Source organism: Nipponia nippon, unplaced genomic scaffold (genome assembly GCF_047370975.1).
Source record: "Nipponia nippon isolate SJK-2023a ecotype South Korea unplaced genomic scaffold, ASM4737097v1 scaffold_4, whole genome shotgun sequence".
NCBI lineage: Eukaryota > Metazoa > Chordata > Aves > Pelecaniformes > Threskiornithidae > Nipponia > Nipponia nippon.
In genome coordinates, this window is record NW_028262358.1 from 54,832,469 (window position 1) to 54,855,141 (window position 22,673).

A 22,673-nucleotide genomic window follows, 5' to 3' on the forward strand; every position below is an offset into this window, starting at 1 on the left:
GTGCGTGGTTACGCAGCAGAGTGTTTGCCTATAAACACATCTTGTGGCCCAAAATGAATGGCATATTTTGAGACGAAAAGTGAGGTAGGTGGCAGCCTGACATGACAACAGTGCTCACTCCAGGTAAATCTGCTCCCTGAGCTTACGGTGCAGGGATGTGCGACTTACAGGTCCATCTGCCAAACGTATTACTATGGGTCTGCTTTCTCCTGGAGTCCAGATGACTGGTTGACTTTGTAGGTACAGCAGCACCAACAATAATCACTTAGATCAGGTGAGAAATTGACGTATTTCATATTGGCAGGTTGGGATGGTGCGCATGGTTCATGAACTGGAGGAATGAGGAGGGCCAGTGTTGATCCACAGTGTCCCTGCCCAGCGCTGCTGGCATTTGAGGAGGTTGGCCGCCTTCCAAGTCTCACCACTGAATATGGCAAAGAAGGATATGGTTTCTCTGCTTGCCAGTCACAATGCAGACTTTTAAATCCTTATTTTAGGCTTGGATTTTCATGGGACTTGAATTTGTAAAGGCTTTGCTCAGAATGAGTTGTAGTGGAAGGTGAAGTCCGTGTTCCCTCAAATCGTCATTTGAAAAACCTAGATCAAACATTTCTCTTCTACTAAAGTTTCTGGACACGTGAGCTCATAGACTGGCTCTGACAACCTACAATGTATTGTAGAGATAGGCTAAGATATTTTTCCTAGAATTACTGAATCTTTCCTTTCTTTGTGCTATAATACACATTGTATATAGAGAGCTTGTGCTCTGCAGTCTGCTACCTTTTTCCTGTTCCTCTCCACCACCTTTTTCATGTTGATCTTTCCCATCAAGTCGCAAGGTCTCTACCTGGAGCCAAACACACTTTATTTTTTGGCATGCTCTTGTCTGAGCCTCTCCATCATGGGCAGAGTTTCCCCTCTCTAAATTTTCTGTATAATGCGTTTATACCTGTAGGATTATGAAGGCTGAGACCACCTACGGCACCATCTTCATCTTTTAGTGCAATTCCAAAAGACTTCATCCTCCAGATTTTGCATTTCATCCCACATCTTCATGATGCTTGCTTTGTTTCAATTTCCTTTCATCAGATCTATTGATGTGCTGTCTGGTTTTGGACTAAACCTACACAGATGTAATTTCATACTGTGTTGCAGTAAAAACAAAACTTATTTGTGGTCTAAATCCCAAGGGGCCAGTCAGCCAAACCCTTGCATCCCACGTATCCAGAATTCATGTGTATTTCTTTTTTGTGTCAGGAGATCATTTGGAAGGGTTGGTGCTGGTATCTTTCAAGCAACTGTCATGTTTATCTAATGAGCGTATCAGTCACTAAAGATGTTATGGTTTATAACAGTGCTCCTACTATTCATCGGAGCTTCATTCCCTGATGCATCTTTTGAATGTTTCCTGTTCCTAGTATAACAAAATGAAAAACCCGTGGACAAGCAGCTTTCTTAAAGCTCTGGCACAGAGGGAAAGCTGCATTCAGATACAGCATTAGCTATATCTCATAAATAATCCAGGGTCACTGATGACAAAACACCACAAACTTTTTAATGACAGACAATTAAAGCTTGCAACGACAGTTCATTCCTTCTTGACTAACTTACTAAATAAATTCATAATGCTATTTTAATCAGTAACATTCCAGCTAAACCTCTGTTACTGCTTCTGCTTTAAAATTAGCATTTGAATAAAAATTATAGCAGTAACAGATTATGCAGATTGCTTCTTTGACAACTTTGACCTCTATTCAGGCAACAGAAGGCACAGAGGAGGAAGCGGACGGCCATTAAATCCCAGTTAATAGGCCTACTTCTGTTCCCAGCTGCAGCTCCAGTACATTTGCATAGGTCTTCATTTCGCCTACATGGAAACAAGCAAGTTGCATAAGGTGGCTGAGGCTGGAATCTGAAAAACTTTTGTTAATAATAGGACCAAAACATCTGAGAATTTAGCTCGATTGTCATTGTGTCCCACAGTATGTTTTCAGGGTCAGTGTTTGGGGAGAAACATCTTTTAACTGAAAACTGAGCATATTTGGCATTGAAGACAGAGGAACAGCATGGAGCAGATCACAGAGCTGACTATTCACTTTGCTTTTAGGAGCATAATCATATTTTCAGTCTTCAAAGAAGGCTATCGTATTTTTCCCTCAGATTAATCGTAAGTCCTGCCTATTGTATCAGTGATAGAATAGGCTCCAGGTTAAACTCATTATTCTTATCCTTGAGGCATCTTGCAAGAGCAATGCAAGCACCATGAGACAGTATCTTTGATGACTCAGAAACGTTCTGAAAAGTATTAAAGGTAAAGTAACTACAGACAAGAAATTTAATTACAAAAAAGCTTTTACCTGTAATTTTTGTACAGTAGAGACGAGCAGCCATTCCTAAGGAATTACTTGGGTTTTCACATAAACATGGCAATTTAAGATCAAGTTTTTACAGTGATACAAATGAGCTGCTATAATAATTAAAATGCTGTAGTAATTAAAATGAGGAAAACATCAAAGAGCATAAATTCTGACAAGTTAGGTGTGAAATTGTAGCAAGGCACTTTCTGGCATGCAGCTTGCTGAAGGCATTAAAGCTAATACCAAAAGGTTTTTTTCAACCACATCAGAACTAGGTGGCCCACCAGAAAGTTCAGGAGAGGGAGACGGTGGGTAGCTGGGAGAGGTGGCAGGGAGGCACTCTCAGGGAAGACACATCCCCAGAGTACATCTGTAAGTAGACCGGTTACTCCCAGAGGACACAGTGTATTGTGCTCTAAGTCATCTTAAGACCACTGTTATTACTATTAGAAAAGAAGGGAAAGAACTAGTAGAATAAATTTCAGCAAAGGGCTGGCCCTTGATTACAAAGTTATGAAAATTAAAATGAAGGAAATATATTAGCAGTGTAGCTCTCAGTCTTTTTGGTATGACTCCCAGCCATCACCCCTGAGGAGATAATCTGCTCACTTGAGCATAGCTTCACACCATGCCTGTGCTCTGTCCTCCAAGCCCCTTTGCTTTGCCTGCCCTGGAGGCAATTTGGGATGCTGGAGAGCTGACCCCTTGCTCTTCCAAGAGTGAGTCTTTCTTGGAGTTTATGCTCCCTACTTCCTTTCCCGGTTGGAATTTCCAAGCTTTTTTGATCTGTCCCTCTTGAAAACTTGCTCTCCGAGAAGCTATAGCAAGAGAAGAGGTTTTTACTAAATATGGCTAGGAAGATCCCTTTTTTTCTTCTTTTCTCTGTTCTTGGAGTGGAATCACAAATTTGCAAATGTAGTAAGAAGGAGCGTCCTCCTCTCCGCTGCTCTCTGGGCTCACCTTCTCTGTCTGCTCCCTTTCTTCCAAATTGCATTTCCATTGTGTTCTTTAATTAGTGTCTTCTTTCCAGTTGGGCTGCATTTTGTATCTCCAACATTTGCACAATTGTTACTGCACTTTATAGACCTCATCTTTTCAGTTGTACTGTTTGGACTCAATTTGAATAACTTTTCAGTTACTTGCAGATGCCATCTATAATACAGATAACAAATTTGGTGTTAGGATGTGGCGGTTTTTTCTCCTCAGCTACCTTTCCTCCTTGGCAGTGTCAGGAGTGCTGCTGTCAGAGCTGGTATTAACCAAGGATCTCTTTGAAACGGCAGCTACCAACTCTGCGGTGTGTCCTGTCATTCAATCAGCGGCTATTTTGGAAGAATGGAAGGCAGTTAACACGACTCTAAGCTTTTAAAGGGCTGCAGTGGTCACCTGGACAGCAACAGATGAAAGAATCCAATTTATATACTGGTAGGAACTGTAATAAAGAATGGGATTAATAGACAGTTGGGAAAAGTCAGTGTGGTGTTTGTAGAGCCTCATAAATCAACTAGTTCCTTGAACGAGTCAGCAAGCACAGGGATATGAGATGGTCCAGGTGTGATTTTCAGCAGGATCTCTGTCGAAAGCTCTTAAAGAAAATAAGTTGTCAGGATATGAGAGAGAGTGTTCTCCTGCAGGATAAGATCGGTTAAAGAGGTAGGCATTAATTGTTCTGTAGTCTCTCCTTACTTTAAACAAGCAGGGGAGTCCTGCAGGGTCTGTGCTCCAGCCTGGGATAAATGTTCTCTTAAAAAGATGAGACTGAGGTGAGAGGGGTCACTGACAATATGAAATTACCAGGAAGCAACAAGAACAACACTGAAGTGTTTTAGTAATCGTAACAAAGCAACGCGTTGAAATTCAGCTTATGTGCAGCTGAGGCGGTCTGTCCGCGGCACTCAGGACTGCAGTCCGCTGATGCTCTGGGTCCTGGTCTGTGTCCAGGTTGGTAGGAAAGTGCATAGATTGTCAGATGGGTGGGTATTTTTTTCTGCACGGGGAAGTAGTCCCCTACAGATTGCCCTAGCCACTGGGCAGCAGCATTTCTATGGCAAAGAAATTTTTATGTGAAGCTAGATCAAGCCATGGCTCAGTTTTTCCAGATGGCAGAAAATGATGACGCAGGACAGAAAGGCTAAATCCTGGCTAAATCTCAAGAGCAGCTGAAGGAAAGACGTTCACATTTGAGGTGCTGCCCTAGCTGCAAAGCAGGGAGTTCATACAGCTGTAGTTCTGACCTACGTTTGATTGTAGGTGATTCGGGAGCATCAGTACGTACCTGCTCTTGCTCCAATTTATCCATTCTCTTTCAAGTCTGTGTTCTGGGTAACAGGCAAAAGGTGGCAAGGATGACAGTGAAGCCAAACAAAAGTAATTTTCTGTAGAAACACCAGGCCTCATTTGCCAGCTCGGCTTACCAGAGGAAGAAAGAAACTGTTGAGTTGGTCTCTGGTTTTCTAGCAGTGAGCAGCAGCTGTTTTGGTAGCAGTAGCAGCAGCTCATATAACAAATGTTGCATGATGAATGCAAACAAAAGCCAGCCCTGAAATTCCAGCTCCACTATGTACGCATAAAATATAAAACCAGTTCAAAATAACATAACTACTCAACTTAAGGGATTTTTTCCCCCCTCTAAATAAATTCCATATGAGCATTAGTGTTCAGTCTGCTTGGTTCTCCAGGGCTCACCCAGAAAACATTTTTATCGTACAGGCTGAGGGCAAAGAGTGAGCATAAAAACAGACCAAGAAAAAAATATTTTTCAAAGAAGTGCACGTGCAAAGAGGTGTGTGGTTTGGGGGAAGGTTTTGAGAATACCAAACATGCTTACTGGATTGAAATTACTGCTGATGGTTGTGAGTTGGCTGAATTCACTTGCCTCCAAAATAGGTCTTGGAGGAATTCTTCATGCACCTCCATGCAATTTGGTTTCTGAAGATGACTTGTGGTTTTAAAGGCATCTACATGTTAGAAGAGTGTTATGCCCTCTAGCATGAATGTCTTTCCAGATAGCTAGTGGGAGGCTTTCTGGGGAATGCAAGTTGCTGATGAATGCGTACTCAGGGGAAATGAGGGTATTGAAGAGAAGGAAAAAAATAATAATTGGAGACTCAGGAGAAATAGAAGAGCTATCCAGGGGGCAGTGCCTTAAATTGTCATCTTCCTCCAATTGCTCAAGTTAAAACAACAAGTAAACCCCTGCATTTACCCATCCCTCCCTGCTTTTCTGCTTGCTGAAAGTCTGGAGCAGCATCTGTTGTCTGCCCACGCAAGCAGTCCGTCTCTGTTCTCAGGCCCTGAAATACTCTCTTTTCACAATCAGTTTGCTTTCCCTGTGGCTTTCTTTGACTCCTCTGGTCTGGCTTCCCTGTAACTGTGGGATTAATCAGCTCTGGGCATCCACCGTAGGAAGAAACCTTATTTCTTGTGTTCTGCCAGATCAATGATAAAACAATATACCCTATTCCTGTGCCTTTTGCAGTATGATTCCATCTAATACTTTTTGTGTAGTGAAAATCTTAGATGAGGTAATTGTAGTGGTCTGTCTTCTTCCATAGTGTTTCAGTTGAGTTTTGGAGGTTCTATGAAGTTGTGTTACTGTGTGTTGTATTGCTGAACTTGGGATATGCGCGTACCTGTACGTCATTATGAGTATTACATCTTTGGCATTACAGAGCGTGCAAATGCAAGGCTTAGAACAAAATCTGTATGCTTGCCTTGGTCTTTGCTCCTCCTGCTGCTTGACTGCTTTGATTCATTTCCAAACAATCAGCTACGTTATTTGATTTCTTGCTTTTTGTGGAGTGGAAAGGGGAAAAGGAGATGGATAAAGAGCACCATTGGACGTAGCAAAAAAAAAGAGGAGAAAGGGGGTGAGTTGTTTCATTGTTTGCTTGTTTCTAGCCAGAAAGAAGTGCAACACAAGTTACTGGGAGAGCCCCGTGGCTGGTTGTGTTGTGCCTGTGTTGAGGGAAGACGTGGAGCATGCTGACGTTGCTGCAGCAGCGTATTTGGTGCATGCCTACCTTGCAAGGAGCACACGTGTGCACAGTCTGGCCGGAGCCCCTGGTGCTTTGCAGAGCTGCGCTCTCGGGGCTTTCGGGATGTTAGCGAGTTTGGAGGTTTACTGCTTGGGCAAGAACATGTGCTTTTTCTGTTACATAAAATGAGAGTGTGGTATTAATGTGTGGCTGATATACAATATACGTCTCCTAAAAGCTAGTGGAAATTGGACATGACAGGAATGAGAGCATAGCCAAAGCAAATTTATTTAAAATGTTGAATGAAAATATTCACAGAAAACTCTGCTTTAACATAAATACCACTAAATATTTTGCTGGGCATTGAAGTCTTATTTTTAACTTCTCTTCTGCTCTCCACTGTCCTTGTAAGTGCTCTGCCAATTTCACAGTAGCCATGACTGATCTTTGAAGGGTCTTCAGGCAGCTGACAAACCTGATTTACTTCACTGGGTATTGACATTACTTAATGTCAGGCGCTTAAATTATGTACCAGGGAAACTGAACTCTCTGCATGACCGGTGAAGGGAGGTAAATGGCTGTTTATCTCTCTCAGGGTTTGTTTGATGCCCTGAGTGGCTGCCTGGAGTTCAGCAGCAGGTATATTTCTCACTCGTGCTGTATACTGGTATACAGTTGGGTAGAGATGGAAGTTGTCAAGGAGCTGTCATGCAGTAGCATTTGTAGGAGCAAGGATGAAGTATGCATATAAAACCAAAGTTTATATCATGCCTTCTTAGTGCTCTCCTTGTCTATCCAATAGATCTGTGCATCATTGAGTGCTATTTGAGCCAAGCTTTTGGTGGAATTGTTGGGGGAGGACGGGATTTGGAGTTTGTCTGGGGGTTTTTAGCACCCTTGGTAGTATCTTTTCCTGCGATGTTTCCAGGAGCAAAGTCTGTGACCTAGTTCCCTGTGGGGCAAAGAAACACAGCAGAAGCCCAGGACTTCATTGCCAAGCGCAAAGGAGATGAATGAAGAGGAAGACCTATTCTAATAAACTCTCGAGAAACCCCTGCGTGGTGACCAAAGCAGCTGCTAGAGGAGTGCTTAGAGTGAATGGACTGCAGAAGACAGGAAACCTGGGGAAGGAGTTTGGATAGTAAAATATGAAGGGATCTTGAAGAGGGTGAAGCATGGCAGGACCAGCTGGGGTAGGGGACAATGGTCAAACAAACCTACTCAGGTATTTGGCAGTGAGGTAATTTCACCAGTTGCTTCCTCCATGTTCTCTCCAAGGTTTTTTGGATGCAGCACATGTGAGATGCCTCTCTGGTCTTGCACTGTCCACAGCTTATGTTTCAGTGTTTGAGAAGTCCTCAACCTGTTTCTCTGCACAGAATCCTGGTTCACAGGGACTAGTGTTTGTCCAGTTTCACCATAAAGGTATCAGGTAATAATGCTTTCCATGTCTTCCTTAGGGTTATTATTTCATGATTTGTGGATCTTTCGGGTGTGGGATTTTTTTCCCTCTAGATTCTTATCCTAGCCATTCCCATTCTTAATTTAGTTCAGTAAGCGGTAAATTCAGTGCTAAATTTTGAGTACCTGTGATGGCAATTAAAAGCCATTAGAGACAGGGTATAATCTGGGAATCCTGGATGCCAGATAGCACTTTGAAGAGGTCATGGTCTTTCCTGGTTTTGGGTACTTAGTTTAGCCCATGATTTTGTGTGTTAAACTAATTGATTTTCTTGAATGACCAGGTGAGATGCATAGCATGGAAGATGTATACTCTTTTTAAGCACAATGAAACAGGTTTATCTTGTTAAGATTATTTTGTTTTGTTTGCAAATGGCAAATTGCTCTTTCCAGTCAGCATGGTGGCAAAGGGTGAGATGAGTGCTGTTGGTGTCCAAGCCCTTGAAAGAAAGACATTATCCTGATAGGCATATATATATATATATACACATACATATATACACACATCCTGATATACATATATATACATCCTGATATACCAAGAACAGCTCCCATGGGACTGCAAACCCTTTTCATAGTCAACCATTTTCAGCTCTTATTAGCTGAAAATAACAGGAACAAATTGCAGCTTGTACAGCTTTGCCTGTTTGGTGCAGCTATATGCCAACGCAGGTGGCTGATACCAAGAAGCCTCAGTCTGTCATCTTGTACTTTAGGAAACAGCTTACCAAAAATGTCAGCCCAGTTCATTTAGAATTTCTACTAACAGAAGAGCGGTGAAGTTGCAAAGCATATTTGTCTGTATATTGAATTTCAGCATTTACTTGGCACTGCCTTCTGCTGCTGGTGGAATACGGCATGTGGTCCCTGGTAGGCTCCAGTAATTTGCGCAGTTGCAGAACACATTATTTAGCCTATTTTAAGGGCAGACTCACCACTTAGCCAAAGGTTCTGCTTTGAATTGCTGAAAATTATTTTCCTTGGTGCATGTTTTTGCAAGCTACTTGTAGAAATCAATGGTTTGAGTTCCTGCTTAATTCAGCTATTCAGTTCGCAGGCTGCTTCTGTTATCTTTCCAGCCCACATCTTAGTGTACATCCCACTTGTTCAACGGGTATATTGTTTTAACAGAAATAAAAAATTAGCACATAGACACTTTGTATCTCATGTGCAGAAAGGGAAAAACTCCCAAGTCTCACACATCTTTTCATATTGTATGCACGTGTGAGTAGTTTTGTAAAGAAATGGCACATGATACGACAGTATATTTTATTAGCAATTGGTAATGCCAAACCAACATTTTGATTTCAAAGTAGTGGCAGAAGTTATACAGATTGCCACTAAAATCAAAGGGCAAATCTAGCACTGCATCCCTGTTTCTAAGGCTTAGCAGACAAACTGGATAATCAAAGGCAAAAGAGATACAACAAAAGTATTTTGATAAACAGATGTCACCCACTTTAAAGTGTTGGATCTCAGTTTAATTTTTCCCATGCTACATAAATAGTCCCTTCACTTCCTCCTGCCTTGTGGTTTTTCATTTCCCGCTGTTATTCGGACCAAATGGGGAAAAAAAAAGTAGTTATATTTATGAGGCCTCTATATTTGCTCAGTTTAGGGGGGTTTGTTTCTTCAGTAAATGTACTTAACAAAATTAAATGCTCTGGGAATGTGCCAGAAATGCCGTCAGCCACTGTGGCAAGCAGATGGATGATGTTTCAGCTGAAGGTGATGTGCCCAGGTTACCGTGTTCATTTAGAAAATGATGCCATAGTCACTGGCCACACCAGAGTAACCTGTGAGGAATGTATGTTTAAAGAGCTCGGAGTCACAATTTCATATTCCCAGCACGTGCAGGCTTACAGGAGAACTTGGCCTCCACCTAGACACTGAGCTGGGTTCTGGGACCCGTATACTCAGCACTAAGACAAAACCTGATTGCATGCATTGGTCTCCCAGTGAGTGCTGAGCCTGGGTCAAAACATGCGCCTTCGGGCCCTGTTGCCATGTGTAAGTGCGTATGCACATCCAATGCGGTAGGTGTCCCTTCTGCGTAAATGTACGCCAAGTCTCCCAGAGATTAATTTTTTATTTTTTGGACAGGCCTTTACAAAGCTCCCTTGATTTTATTTTTTTTTCATTGTTTTTGTTACTGCAGAAACCCTGAATGTACCATTCTCTCGGATAACTTCTTCAGCATGTTTTCCACAGAACTTCATTAAAATATTCTGTTTTAAAAAAAAAGAATATATTCAATAGTGCATTCCGTCTGCAGATTTTAGAAAGCTGATCATTTATGGTTTCAGGATTTCTTTGAACTGTTGGGCAGGAGTAAAGTTTAGGCATTAATTCTTCTGGTAAGCTTAGCAAATTGAATAGGATTTCATAGATTCAGAATCAGATTCGTTGTTTTGATAAATATCTGTTGAAATTGGGCACTGAAATGTTAAAACTCTTGATTCTTAATGATATTTTCTGTTACTTTACCAGAGAAGTTAAATTTACTTACAGGTTGCTCTCTTGCTTTTAGAATTAGCCTATGAAGTTGAAGAAACCTCTTGCCCTGAATTGCCTTTTTTGTTAAAGAAGTATTCACAGTCTGTGCTTTCGGACAAGCAACAGTTCAAATCTGTGGTAAAGGCACACAGGGTTATCATTTACTTCTGATTCTTAAATATGAAAAAAAAGTTAAAATTAGTTATGTTTTATAGCTTTTTAAGCACAAATTGCAGCGTTTTGCATTATTCGTAGCTCTAATCACACCGTCTCAAAAAGGACCTAGAAAAAAAGGATCAATTAGAAAAGGTACAAACCAGGCGGAGCAAGACGGTCAGGGACATGGAATGGCTTTCATAGGAAAAGAAATTTAATAAATAGACCTCTGAGTTTGGAAAAGAGACAACTGAAGTGGGATATGCTAGAAACAAAAAATGAACCGTGCAAAGAGATTAAATGAAGAATGATTAGTCTCGATTTCTTAGGGAGAATCAGTTTTTAGAAGTTTAAAATAGACATAAAGGGTTGGGTGTTGTTGGTTGTGTTTTTGTTTTTTTTAAACTAACAAATAACTGTAGCGTGGAACTCCCTGCAACACACCATGCCGATGACCAAAACCTTGGTAGGATCGCAAAACGGCGGCATTCATGGCGAAGTTCGTTGTGTCAGTACATTCAGTAGCCATCCGTGCGGCTTCTGGCTGGGGGGTGCATGGCTGCTGAGCACCAGAAGCTGCAAGGCGGCGCTGGGGGGAGGCACGGCCTGTGCCTCGCCGCTCCTCCTCCAAGCGTCCGCTACTGGCCAGCGTTCAGATACTCAGTATAGTGACTAAGTGGGTACTTCATCTGATCCACTGTGCCTGTTATATGCATTATGTATGTATTTTGTGTGTATTTTAAATTTCCTAGAGACAGGTGTGACGGGTTTGCCCACACCTGGCAGCAGCTGTTGTTACTCTGCTGGCTCTGGATGGGTTCAAGCTAACTTTCTTTATAGCAGCCTATATAGTGCTGTGTTTTGAATTTGTGGCTAAAACGAAGCTGACAACACACCAGTGTGTTGGCTGTTGCTGAGCAGAGCTCACACAGCATCAAAGACTTCTCTGCTTCTCACTCTGCCCCCTCCGTCAGTAGGCTGAGGATGGGCAAGAGGCTGGGAGGGGAGACAGCCAGGACAGCTGGCCCAAATTGCTCAAAGGGATGGTCCATACCATATAACATCATGCTCAGCAATAAAACCAGGGATGAAGGAGGAAGAATGGGGGTTTCGGCTTCCAAGGTGGCCGTTGCTCAGAGACTGGCTGGGCATCGGTCCGTCTGTGGGAGGTGGTGAGGGATTGTCTTTGCATTGCTTTTCCCCTCGCCCACCTACTAAATGGCCCTAATCTCTACCGCGAGCGAGTTTTCTCGCTTCTGTTCTTCCTGTTCTCTCCCTGGTCTCACGGTGGGGGCAGGCGGAGCAAGCAAGCGGCCGCATGGTTGCTTGGCTGCTGGCTGGGGTCAGCCCACCGCAACAGAGTTTTTATCTTGGTGCAGCTCTTAACGTTGCATGTCTTGTGAATAATGTTGGGGGCTTTCATTTCACCAGTCGTGAAAATCGCAATGTAAAAAATTGCAATGTTCTTCAACAAAAGCCTGGTTTATTCCAGGTTTAGTGTTCTTTTTAGTAACCTCACTCCCTCCCAAAATTGATTTTTCCTGAAGAGCTCTTCCTAATTGCTGTCAGATCCTTCCTGGTTTCTGTCCCATTTTATCCTCATTCAGAGGTGTTAATGTTTACATGTGCCCATAAATACTGAAATAGAAAATAGCAGCAGGCCATTTTATCTCCTATTTTCTTAAGCACAAGGGGAAGTGTTGTGCGGTATAACCTTGAAGCACAGTAGTCATTATATCAGGGCTAGTATTGTCATTAAATCAAAGCAGTGCAGTCATCCTGGAAACTTTGATACTAGCCAGTCTCTCTAACACTGGAATGAAAGTACTGATTGAAACACTGCAGACGTAAGACAGTTTGCAGGACTAAGTGCAGGAGCAGTGGCTTTTCATACCCTGTAAATCTCCCGTTCTGATTCATGGGTGTTTTCACAGTACTCAGCTAAGTCCTTTAACCTGCAATAGAGTTAAGGCTACTGAGAATATACTTCTGTAAACAAGGTGATAGATGGCAGAACGATGTGCCCATGTATCTCTTCCCTGTCAGCACAGTCACGCCAAATGCAAGTCGAATTCAAAAGGATCATTGAGCAAACTCTGTTTCCTCAATGGATTGCTCTTGGTGCTGACGCATGACCGAGAATGGTCAAGGTGTGCTGGAGCTGATCACGTAAGTCACTGAAGATAGATGAGAGGTGCTAAGGGGGAGGCTGTCTTTGCTCCTGGCTGGTGCAAGTGCACAGGGTGCGTAGGGAGGCCTTCATCTGCAAAGGTCTTGGTCTCCTAAGTATGTGTCAGAAATGCCATTTCCCCCCTCCTGCAGGAGGAGAAGCTATTGCCTGGAATACAGAGCAAGTACATGCATGTGTAAATCTCAGTAATGTTTGAACAGCATCCAAGCACCTAAAAATGTCCTGTATTCATTTATATTAACCCCAGCAGATTAAAATCACACTTCTCCTTGAATTGGGGCCTGCTTCCGAAAACTCTCAGACATATAAATAATTGCTAGGGGAAGTCTCCTGCCACAGCTCACTGAGACTCTACATCTTTGCGCTTCGGTGCTCAGAATCAAACGGGTCATGCCACACCTAGGGATTTTCTTCTACCTTTTTCAAGTCCTTATCACTTGCCTGTGGCTGTGCTGCTAAAGAAGTGCTGAGGTTGGCGTGAAGAGCCGCTGCGTCTCTGTGTAACCTCTGCAACAGCATCTGCCTCGGAGGTTTCGGGGAGGGGCATGACCTCTCAACTTGCAGCAAACCCCAAGTGTCCCAGGTTCCCCATCGCAGACCAGTGCTGCAGGGTCTGTTACAGAGATGGGAAGAAGCCCAGGTGTGAATTCACCTTGACTTGGGTTTAATGACTTTGTGGAAATCCAGCAGGAGCCTCGGTCACTGTGAAGTCCTGAGACAGCTAAATATTTGGCTTATCTGTCTGTCAGACTCTTCAAGATTTGCTAGGTGCATAGAAATTTCTGTCTTTTTATGAGTGAGGACGCTCGCCCTTCACACGAGCTTATTAGTGCAGGCACGGAGGGGAGCAGTGGGTCACCTGGGGCTTCCTGGAAGGAGGAAAGATGCATTCTTGTTTATGGTTCGTAGTAACCTTGGGGGACGCAAAGACCCTGGCAGCCTTAGGGCTTAGCCCTGTTGAGACATTATACTTTGCCTTCTATCTAGCCTGAACGGTAGAGAATCAAGACGTTCCCTCTCCAGGAAAAACATGGGGTGAGAATTGCATTATCCACGCTAGGAGATTACTCTCCTCTCCCAGGACTTCCAGTTAATATAATTCCCCTTCTTTTTAGTTTTTTGTCTTGCTGAAACAAGTCTGCCTGTGTTAAACAACGGACCCTTTTCCTCAGTTTTGGCCAGAGGAGGAAGCCTTTGTCCCGATACCCTGGCAGCTGGCCAAGGCAGTCGGGCTGTGGGCCAGGAGGGGGTGAACTTGAAAGGAACAGTGTGTTGTTTCTGCTCTGGTAGCATTCTTCCTTCTTCACCAGTGCCTCAGCCCCTGGCCGCCTTCAGTCGCTCATTATACACAAAAGAACCTAAGGGCAAAAGAGAGAATTTTCTCTTGACTGCCTGTAACTTGCGATAATAAGAAGTAAAGCAATTTCAGGGCTTTCAGTTGTCTGTGTGCAGACATAGTTGGGAGAAAATCTTCTTAGAACTGGAAACTTTCTCACAAGGGAGAGGAGAACTGATAGCTTTTTTCCCCCCTCTATTTTCATAGCAGCTTTCATACAGTAAAGTACATCTTCCAGTCCTGTGTACCCTATCAGTAGTGGTTTTACCTTGGCAGTGCATAAATTTTATTATTGGCCATTACTTTAGTCGGAGTTAGTATTTTTGCTTTCATTTCTCATTTCAGTAGTTATTGTTATGTAAAGCAATAAGCAGTCATATGTATGCTCTAGGAAGACAGGAAGAGGCAGCACTTAGAATTAATAATTTTTTAAGGCCATGTTCTCAAACTTCTTAAAAAAAAATGTAGTGTTACTTCACATTCCTGTAAGGCCTGATGCTGCAGGGTGGTAACCACTAGGTTTGAACAGCCAAAGACTGGAAAAGGTAGCAAATGAGGTGTTCAGACATCTTCCAAAAGTGACATTCACACTGTGGTATCTCAAAAGCACTGACAAAAAAGCTTTCGCAAGTGGTGCGCCCGACTTGGAAGCTGCCACGTGCAAGACGTTTGGAGCTTGCATCTATGAGAGACTTAAATGGACCGCTGGGTTGTTCAGCTTGGCTTCTTGTGTGCTACAGGCCACACAGTTTCTCTTACTTCTGCACAGAGATCAGTAACTGGGGTTGGTTAAGTTATCCAGCATTGATGTAAAAATATCAAGTGATAGCAAATCAACTCTTTTTGTTTTGTTCTAATGATTAATCACCTTCACCACTTTAAAAAGCTGTGCCTTACTTCCAGTCTGTATTTCTCTGGTTTCTGCTTCCAACCCGTCAGTATCCATAGTTTTCTCACCATGAAAATATGCAGATGCTGTAAACAAGTCACCTCTCAATCTTCTTTTTTTGGTAAGCTGACCAGAATGAATTTATCATCTTTCTCTAAAGTGTCCCTTCCAACCCCAGTATTCATTCTGAGGCTGTTTTCATACCCTGTCTGATTTAGGATGTGGTTACAAAACTGGATGCTCTATGCTAGTGTTGCACTGATCAGTACTATATATGGAAATAAAGACACCTCCACCTCACTCCGTCCCTCTTGGACATCTTAAGCTTGCACAGCATGCCTCTTCCATCGCTTCTTTTTTGTGGACAAAAATCACAGATAGCAGCCTACTGTGACTCGAAGCACAAAGGCAAGATGCCTGCTCTAGGTTCTCAACGCCCAGGCTGTATCTCTGCAGATTTTCTGCATAACATACCTGTGGTGAAGCTTTTCCTGCTCGTGAGTGCCGCTGAAATTTGTCTCGATCACTGCAACTTTCTCTTCTCTCTGCAAAAAAGTAATAATGTTAGTATCTGCGTAACCTACTATGCAACACTGTTCACAAGCGATCTGTAAGAACCTATTTTTAAATTGTGGTTTTGTCAGATCCAGATTTGACTGGATCCATTCGATAATACTTACACAGCTATAAAAGATATATTAGAAATTGCATATGAACTGCAACCGTAGCAATTCTTTCGGCAACTCGAACTAGAGAATCCTGGCATTTCCTCTGCAGATGACTTTGGTTTTGGCACCTCCAACTCTGTCTAGTTCAACTTAGAAGTTGCTTAACAGCAATACAAGTACCTGACCACATTCTCATAAGAATCCGCGTTTTTGCTCTACCAGTGTGGGTTAATTTTCAGCTTTTTTTTTTTTCCTTCTGTGTTAACTTACCTTAGCTGGGAATGCAACATTAAAGTGCACCAAACAAAGGAGTCTCTTAGAAGATCCTGTTGAGATTTGTTATCTGATCATGTGTGAGATACAGCACGTTTCCAGGCTGGGGCAGCAGCAGAGGCACTGTGTGGTGCAGGAGGGTCGGCAGAGGTGTCTCATGCAGCTGGAAATCCACGTTGTTGGATCCACAGCTCTGAACTGGTAGGAGCGAAGGCATAACACCGTGAAGTTTCCAAGAGAAGAGTTGGAGATTTCATGATAAATACTTCCTGGCTGAAGAAGAGACCTCAGAGAGTGGTAGCTGTTTACAAAGTATGGAGAAAGTTATATATTTGCATTGCTGAGTGTGTTGTAAGGCAAGTGTTTCATAATAGTGATCTAATGCCTTTAATAGCTTAAGTAGTATTTCAGAGTGCTGTTGAATGCATATCACTGTTACATTGTCCAGTTGACAGCCAGACCACTGCAGTGTTGACCTCTGCAATATATTCCCAATATATGTTACTTGCATACTGTAGCCTGGACAGGCTGGATCGTTGGGCCGAGGCCAACTGTATGAGATTCAACAAGGCCAAGTGCCGGGTCCTGCACTTCCGTCACAACAACCCCATGCAACGCTACAGGCTTGGGGAGGAGTGGCTGGAGAGCTGCCTGGCAGAAAAGGACCTGGGGGTGTTGGTTGACAGCTGCCTGAATATGAGCCAGCAGTGTGCTCAGGTGGCCAAGAGGGCCAATGGCATCCTGGCCTGTATCAGGAATAGTGTGGCCAGCAGGACCAGGGAGGTGATAGTGCCCCTGTAGTGGGCACTGGTGAGGTCTCACCTCGAGTACTGTGTTCAGTTTTGGGCCCCTCACTACAAGAAGGACATTGAGGTGCTGGAGCGTGTCCAAAAAAGGGGCAACGAAGTTGGTGAAGGGTCTGGAGCACAAGTCTTATGAGGAGCGGCTGAGGGAACTGGGGTTGTTTAGCCTGGAGAAGAGGATGCTGAGGGGAGACCTTATTGCACTCTACAACTACCTGAAAAGAGGTTGTAGCAAGGTGGGGGTCGGTCTCTTCTCCCTAGTAACAAGTGATAGAACAAGAGGAAACGGCCTCAAGCTGCACCAGGGGAGGTTTAGGTTGGATATTAGGAAAAACTTCTTCACCAAAAGGGTGGTCAAGCATTGGAACAGGCTGCCCAGGGAAGTGGTTGAGTCTTCATCCCTGGAGGTATTTATAGGATGGATAGATGTGGTGCTCGAGGACATGGTTTAGTGATGGACTTGGCAGTGATAGGTTGACGGTTGGACTCGATGATCCTGGGGGTCTTTTCCAACCTTAACGATTCTAAGATACTTCTTTTGTTATTTTCAGCCTTATTAGCCCAAAGTACTTCTTACATTTATTACTAACATTATTCTTTCTTTCTTTGTCTTTTTTTTCATGTGTCCTCCTTGTTCTGATTTTGTGCCATGCCTCCTTGGTGTTTACATCCTTGAGGATTAGTAGTTGTTTGATTATGTGTCTTTCAGGTTATCTCTGTGAGCTCTTCCTGGCTAATCTCTGTTTTGGCATCGCTCCGTTTTTTTCTGCCAGGTTATCATTCTCTGAGCTTCCTGCATTGTGTCCATGTTAATGTTAATAATGAAATTATATTAGGTTAAGAGTGACATTATTCTTCCCTCTGGTTTGCTTATTCATTGTAGTGGTAAGAAAGAAGAAAGCATGGCTATAACTGTCTCACCTAGTTCAGTCTCTGTCCTTGGCAGCCGTCGCTTTGCAGTGTCCATGCTAATTAGAGTCTGGTGTATTTGCTCCCAAGATCCCTGTTTGATAAATGGGACATCCGATTTGCCTGGGATTGCAGGTCTCTGGAATTCCGGGTGTTTCCATGACTCCTGGAGAGCCGTCCTTTCAGAGAGATCCATATCTGACCTTTAGGAGATGGGACATTGCTGTGTGCCAGTGGGCTAGAGTTCTCCTAAGCCCCTGGAGTTCGGCGTCGTTCCATGTCATCAAAGCAGCACAATAATTCAGGACAGAAATGCTAAAACAAAGCAAGCATTGCTAGTGAGCCTAGCATAACTGTCCTCAGCATGCACGTGCGTGTCTAATCTTTATCTATATGTTCTTAAAACTTACACCCTATTTTGTTGATGTGAACAACTGAGAAGAGACTAAACTAGCAGTAAGGAGGTTGGTAATTGGGATTCATAGTATTTCAGACAGACAAAGCTAGTAGATGCTATGGGGCAAATTACTACTTACTTTTTCATCAGCTTTGGTTTTTAATATAGTTCTTCCCGGTCAGTGACTCTGTTAGGTTTTCTCTACCGTCCCTGCTTGCCTTCCTTGAACACGAGCCCACGCAAGGCGCTCGGTCGCGCCGCACGGCTGCAGCGCACCACCTCCCTCCACCCGCCGGGGACCTGCCCTGGGCCCAGCGCGCTCCTGGGCGGTAGCAGCCCCGTGGCCATTGGAAAGATGGCCCGCGAGCGAAACACATTGGCGTCTCATCTGTTCTCCCAAAACCATCCTTTCCCAGATATCCTTCAAGAGCTCAGCTAAAAATTTCAAGTTTGAAAAGCGGACCAATTGTGCCAGAAAATTTTCTGCTGAGCTGCAGTTAGATATTCATTTCTAGCATAGCCATCAGAGCCCTGTTTTAGCACCACAGCGATCACTTGAGTGCCATATCAAGCAGAGGCCCTCGCCTATTCGTACGTCACGTCTAACCACAGTGACATACATTTATTTCCATTTAAAACTGTGGAGAAGTAGGTATGTGCTGCAGCTCAGCTGCGTGTGACTGAAACGCGGGGCCTCCCCGTGTAGTTGCAGGAAATGAGTTTGCTGTATCTGTGACAGCCATCGTGTTCACACAGCCTTAGAGCAGCAGAGCTCGGCGTGGGGTTTTGCCACCGCAAGCCCACAGTTACGCTTGCCTGCAGCCGTCCTGCGCCGGCTCCAGCCTGGCTCACCTCTCCCTGCCAGATCCCCGAGGGCACCAGGCTCCCTGCTGCTTCGTCCAGGAGCAGCGCTGGGGAGCAAGCCTCTGCGTCGCACCCGCCGAAACGGCGGGGCGCTGGAGAGAGCGTGACTCTGAAATCCTTTTCTGAGGTGGAGAATGCCTTTAGGATCATTTTGTCTAAATATGGCAATCCAAGGGGTTTTGAGCCACAAAGTATAAAAAACACTTTTCCCTCTGGTTTGGATTGCTGCAGTGAGTAACACTGATCTCTTAGTTTAAAAAAAAAAGGGGGGGGGGAGTGAGAGTGGGGAAAGTAATGGTAAATACTCATCACCTGGTAACCCAAAAGAATTTAATTTTCTTCATCCATATCTGCGTACCAATTTAGTCTTAATTCAAGGCACGAGCAGGCTGCACTGGGAGGTTGAGTTACTGTATAGTACATTCTTTTTAGTAATTTAAAAGAATGCCAAAGCAAACACAGTTTAAAAAAAAGAACCCTAAAAAGTAAATGGTGTAGTTTGTTGCCCTCCGTATGGTTAGCTGTCTCAAAGGTCATAAAATGGGGGTCCTTTGGTGGGACAGCTGGGTTTATGTAGCATATGTAGATTGTTATTTTGGCTTTAAGCCAGATCTACCTAATTTTTCCATTTTGCTTCTATGATGAGGAGGGGTGGTTAAGGTGACTTCAAGGGGCAGTTTTGTGATTTCATTCATATTTGTATTAAAGAGCCTTTTAAGAGTATTTAAGATTAGAAACCAGTCCACATAAAATTCAAGTGCAAAAAGAAGCGAAGTTCACTTGTTTTATCAAAAGGCTGAGCCTGCAGCCAGGCACAGCCCCAACTCGCACCATCTGACAGCCAGCACCTCGCAGCTATTTATGCACCACAGTTACTGATGATTATACTGCGAGGCGAACCAACAGAAGCCAGAAAATCTACGTTGCTTCTGTAGCCTTCCAGAGCGTGGATGTTTCTATCTGTACGTACGTGTACATCTATAGACAGAGGTGTGCGCATAGAGCAAGGAAGAATTGCACGCATCCAGGAATCCTCTATGCCATGAAGTACTGCAAATTCAGAGGAGGAGTATATTTTGGTACCGGCGGGCTGCTCCCAGCCTGGCACACCACCATCGTATTCCCCTTTGGCTGGTCCTGCCCCACACTGACTGCCCCCCCAAGAAAACAGTCTAGCGCTTTTCACCTTGTCATCGTTGGCAGCGCTCCTGGGCTGAACACAAGTGCCTCTCTCTGCTGGGAGGAGCAGCCACCAAAGGGAGCTGGAGCTCTAAGAAGTGGCTTTTCCCGCTTAGAGTCCTGGAGGGGTCGTATAAGTAAAGAGCTTTTTCCAGCGAGGTAAATGGAGTTTTCTGTAACAGAAATAACCTATGTAAAATAAAAATGAAGTTGGCAAGCAGTATAAAGGCTTAAGCTTAATAAATGCAATATTTAGTAGTGTATATTTGCTGCTGAGTTTGTAAAGAAAACCAGACTGCAAAGCTGGCGGGAGCTACCAACTAAGCAGCAGAAAGAGGAATGTCTTGAAGTGCTCAGTAATGGTAAGGCAGCGGTTGCCTTCTCACCCAAGGACAGACTGAGTACAGTGTCCTTCCTGGAGTGTATGCATCTAATACCCGTCAATGGCAACTTGAACAACTGACTGAGAATTTAAAAAGATGAGACATCTGTTAGTCCGTTCCGGTCTGTGGGTAAAGGTGGTGTAGAAGAGAATGAGCTCTTGGGGAACCCAAATATTTTCAGCAAAAATATTTGACCCCATTCACTAGCTACAAGTAGTGCTTTCTATGCTAATGTCTATTTTAAATGCAAGCATTTCATGATCCTTCCTCTACACTTTTTTTCTTAGCTAGACAGCATGTTAAAGATCGCTTCTTTATTTTTAATTCAGTTTTTGTATATTTTAATCATTTTACTCCTATCTAAGTAAAACTACACGAATTGGTAAACTGTGAACAGTCAGTAAGTATAGAGCATATATCACCATACATCACTGTAATTAAAGAACAAAGAACTCTGTGTACTAAGTTGTTTAATTGCTTAGGTATATGAGTAGAGAGAGAGATTTCAGTGTAAAGAACCACAAAGTTTGGTGTAAAAGCTCCATTTAATTACAGAGCAGCATGTTTTAATTGTTACCAACTAATGAAAACCATTCTTCCTTTAGAGAAGGAATTAAAAGTACGAATGCAAAATAGAATTAATGCTTTAAATAATTTTTTTGAGATTTAGAACAGCATTATGTTTGGCAAGCTAATCAACCTATTCTCTCTTTGTATCATATTCTTCCTACGTTTCAAACTACTCTGCTGTAATTGGTAAGCAAAACTGAGAGGGAGAATGCCTTTCAGATACAACTTTTTTCTTCTGCACCAGATGTGTGTGATGCAATGAAGACAAATTAATATGAGAATGTTCAGCCCAGCAGCACTTGCTGTCTCGTGTAGTACTATTAAAATGAATGGCTTTCGAATGTTTTTCTTTAATTCCTTTACTCTGAAGTAGGAAAATGTGTCCCCATTGTCTGAAAATTAGAATGTGGTTATAGGTGTGGGTACCCTAAGCTATAGGAACATTAATCATTTACAATGTAAAAAAAGCAGCTTGTGTTCACATAGCTGTGCTCTACCCTTCTGTTGTCCTTTTCAAGATTTAAAATCTTGTATTATACATATTTTTTGTGTAAAGATCATTGCTGTTGTGTTTGCTAGCTGGACTTACTTATCTTTTATTATCTCTTGAAATAAATGAGTTTGCCTTTGATTAAAATTCCTCTCTTCCCTAAAAAGTTATTCTTGATTATTTCTCTTGGATGAACATATTGCTTGTGGAATCCCAAGAACAACTCACTTTTCCTACTAGGAACCATCGATCCGTCCCTTAGCCTTACATGTAAGCGATTGTGAAAATGTGTTTCTCTGTAGAGCTGCTAAGCGTGTGTTTAGCTTTGCTGGCAGGTGCTTCAGAAGACCTCAGTTTGGACTGCTTACATGAGCAAAACTCTGCCCATGATAAAATCCCATTTTGATTCAGGGACTCCCTCTGGAAGCGAGGGTGGTCACTGCCGCTGGGATTCGGTTGGAAACATGAAATGTTCTTTCTTGTCTGCTTCCTCCTTGTAAGTTTTTTCTTTGCCATGCCTCATGGCCCGACCCTTTTGAATTCCTCCAACTTGCAGAACTGCTGTTACAATAAGAATTAGGTTTCCATGTCAAAATCCAGCTCTTCTTTACTGCAACAGTTTATCTATGTAGTCATGTAGAACATGGGTGTTTCTGTTTGGCATTTGAGGCAGCACAAATAGAGGATATAAATATTAAGGAAAGAATGAGCAGCAGAAGCCAAGACATTATCCTGGAACAAAAAAAAAAAAAAAACAAACCAACAGCTCTTGTGCAGACCTTGCTAAGCCATTCTCATGCAGACCTTGCTCTTGTAGCAAGGAAGGGAAGTAAGGACTGACAAGGCTAAAATTAATCTATTGGGTTTAGAGTCATGGAAAACAGCCTTAAGATGTCCCCTAGTCAAGTGGCCTCCCTCAGGAGAGAATCAATTAATCTGCTCTTAAAGTCCTGCAGAGAGAGAGCTTTTGTAACTTCTGTGCTCTACTGCACTGCCTAACTATCCTTGCCATGAAAAAGGTTTTTTACTAATGTCTAACTGGCATCTCCTTGCTTCCATGCAAGCCCATTCGTCTTGCCGTGTCTGGACCCAGGTGTATTCTGAGGCTATTACTGTCATTTCCGTGGGCATCACGTTCTCTCAGAGTAACACATCAGACTTACTGGATTGGAGCACTGAGGTTTCAGAAAACCTAATTATCGAAGCTAGTACCTCATCAGTGTAACATTCATCTCCACTTCTCCTAAAGAAAGTTGCAGTTGTTAGGGGGGATA

At 43.2% G+C, this 22,673-nt stretch overlaps 1 protein-coding gene across 2 annotated transcripts in view; it reads left to right on the forward strand.

Annotated features, from left to right (window-relative positions):
• The window catches only part of UST (uronyl 2-sulfotransferase), a 167,845-nt gene that overhangs the window by 141,019 nt on the left and 4,153 nt on the right, over positions 1-22,673 (forward strand). The gene's annotated exons all lie outside the window — the stretch shown is intronic.